General features: G+C 39.6%; 1 long non-coding RNA gene across 1 annotated transcript; it reads left to right on the top strand.

Moving 5' to 3' along the window:
* The first annotated feature begins 388 nt into the window (after positions 1–388).
* LOC125384123 lies at positions 389–2,323 on the top strand. Its single transcript, XR_007222947.1, has 3 exons — positions 389–447; positions 1,154–1,276; positions 2,261–2,323. It is a non-coding gene; the product is annotated as an uncharacterized LOC125384123 (long non-coding RNA).
* The last annotated feature ends 676 nt before the right edge of the window (positions 2,324–2,999 follow it).

Raw genomic sequence — 2,999 nt, 5'->3', positions numbered from 1 at the left:
ACACTAAATCAGAACTGGTTGTGACAGTGCGGTTTTCGTAGGGAGCCTTCAGTACAGATCAAGAGACATATGCAGGCTGTGATTGGATGATATTGTGTAAGATTTTTATGTCTTTTAAATGCACATCCATCCAGTAATTAAAACTGCCCATATTTTTCAATATTTGGTGCTGACTTTTTGAACAAGATGACTTGTGCTTTATGTGAGCACAGATATTTTCAAGCAGGTGATATTTGGTGCGGAACTGGGGTTGGTGTGTTCAGCTTCCTGTACTCGGAAAAGGAGCTGGGTAAACTAGCCAAAATTTGTGTTTTTATTGCAGCTTTAAGGCCAGACTGTGCACATATGTAAATGTTATGGCTGTTGAATGCCTAGTTGTTTTTTAAAAAGCTATAACGTTACTATAGAAGTCTATGGGAAAACATTTGGTTGTGTGTAACCTGTAGGGTAAGTGCATATTTCAGCATTTCCTAATTTATATGTTTTTCTGTATATCTATTGCCATGGAGACCTTTTGGGATAATTGTAGAGGCAAATTTGAACGCAAAATGGGTGAAGCGAGTGGGAAATGGGGTTGTAAGGAATGGTTGGGCTGCCGTGATAAGCAGGGCTATGGTCGTTGCTTCTTTTTGTGGCCGTCAAAGGCGCGGACAGAGGAGAGAGCTCACAGAATAGCCCTCTGCATTGTGCATAAATGCCTTCCAGATGGTTTTAGCAACACTGACAACTTTGGCAACAAAGTTGAAGTGAGCCATCTCTGTCATAACGCCTCTTGTGTGAATGTTGAGCATTTGAAAGTAGAGTCCCATGAAATTAACATGGAGAGACTTCACTGTCGACAACAGGGCTTGTGCACCAAAAGTCATAAACCCTACTGTTTGGTGTAAGTTATGTATCTGATCATTATATCTTTCTGTTTGGGGCAATTTTTAAGATGGATTATCCTATTTTGGGTGTAAATTTCTCAAATATGCATTTCTTTTCAATAACATGTCTTTCGAATAATGAACTTTTCTACAATGATGGAGTTTGAATAGTTCTAACTTTTTCCTTGCACGGCGGTCCTTACTTTTCTGTGATTTCTTGTATGTTTTAGCTTTAAGTACTTTATTATGACTTTTGCTTATCTCATCATCTATTTTTCCTTTTGCAGTGACAGCACAGCCAAGCCCTAATCGAAGATTGCGAATTGACTTTACCGGACTCTGGCAGTTGACGCTATGAACAGCACTGTGAGCTCTACCTTGGAAGTTACGAGCAAAGGTGGTATCGCGAGGTAATGACCGGCGCAATGCCTTGTTTGTTGCCTCACACTTTTGACTATTGAGGTTGAATTGCGTCTTTTCGATCATGTTCGGGCCGAGACGAAAATCAGTGCATTTTCTCAAATTTTGAAAGTTAGTTTCATTGTTTCCAATTTTGAAGTTTTTATCTAAATATTTACTTTGCAATAACCAATTTTTCTTCTCCCCCTTGCAAACAAATGACTGCCTTCTACATTTTCTGTGATCACCCATGTAACAGTTTGCAATAGCATCAGAAGTACATGAAAGAGATGTCTTCAACTTTGTCAGGTTACCTGCATGACTTGAGTAAGCAGCTGAGAACTCAGCTGCACATCTGGATGCACAGTCTAAAGAAAATGTATTTGCCAAACTTTGTTTGTCTTTTTTGGTTCTAGCAGGCATCATATCCACAACAAATTTAGAATTTTTAATAAACTTTCTATGGCTGGCCGAGAGATGCCGTGTATCGAGAAAAGTTTGTGGGGAAACATCCATATCACCTGCTTCATACATTTCAGAGAGAGCTGTGTGAGCTGCACTGTCAGCATCTGTTGTCAAAAATTCTACCTCAATTTGATCTTTCTTTAAGTCCCTGAAACACTCTGCAGCTAACTGTTTTTCATTACCAATTGATTCTGACATGTGCAAATCAGATGTGCAGTCTGGGTTGTTGACACAAGAAATGTTGTCAACTAAACTGTGCTTTGAACAGAGCTTTGATTTTGTGTTTAAAGCCAAAATTTGATGATCACTAGTTTGGTTCTCAGTGGCCACATAGGTTACCTGAGTGGCTGGCTGAAAAGGGGTTTTCCCAACACCTGAACAAAGTGGATTGTTGTACATTGCATCAGTTGATAAACTAATGTTATTTAAATTTGTTCCCCTGTATTTATTTATTTCCCTTATTTCCACCCTCCTGGCTCTCATATCCTTTGTGTTCTGAGATTTTATATTATCACAAACTCTGTTCGCAGCTTTCTGCATCCCTGAATGGGATGGTGGAGGTATATCGGCACTCATGCACAGGACACGGAAACTCTCACTTCCAATGGGACATTTTGAGAGGCCTATCTGAAGTCCAGTATTGGCAGTGGAAGATCGACGTCCCCTTCTCATTCCACTACCCTCTACCTCCTTGTACAGTTTATGGTACTCTGACAGGTATGTACAGTCAGTGCATTTAAGTCTCTCTATCCAGTTAAGTCCCCACTGCTGTTCATTGTCTATGTCCATGACAATGTCCCCCTTACACATAGGCGAAGTCTTGGCGTGCTGGCGGAATGCCTCATTGTACAGTTTGTCAGTCTCTCCAACATGCAACAGGTGGTAAACATCAGCAGCAGTCCTGCAGATTAAAGAAAACCCATTGACTACTTTGAAAACTTCTAAATAAGCCTTTTAAGTATGTGATAGTGTTCGACATTTCTGAATTATCTCCCCTGGCAGATCAAATGCATATTCTATTTCTATCCCCCTCAAGCCCTTAATTAGGGTGTAACAACACTGTTTTTTATATGGTATTGAACAAACCACTCATATATGTATGAGAATTTGATCCCTTGCTGTACCTAATAACTGAAAACTGTCCATTATATTAAACTTTTATTAAGTGATCTCGTTAAAGGACAAATACTTGAACTTGGTAAGTTTATCCACCCATATCATTTAGCAGTGAGCATCTTGTATTCCCTACAAGTATTTCAAAGTCTAGGC

Source organism: Haliotis rufescens, unplaced genomic scaffold, assembly GCF_023055435.1.
Source record: "Haliotis rufescens isolate VD_foot unplaced genomic scaffold, xgHalRufe1.0.p SCAF_269, whole genome shotgun sequence".
Taxonomy (NCBI): Eukaryota; Metazoa; Mollusca; class Gastropoda; order Lepetellida; family Haliotidae; genus Haliotis; species Haliotis rufescens.
This window is presented reverse-complemented; position numbering and strand designations above follow the sequence as displayed.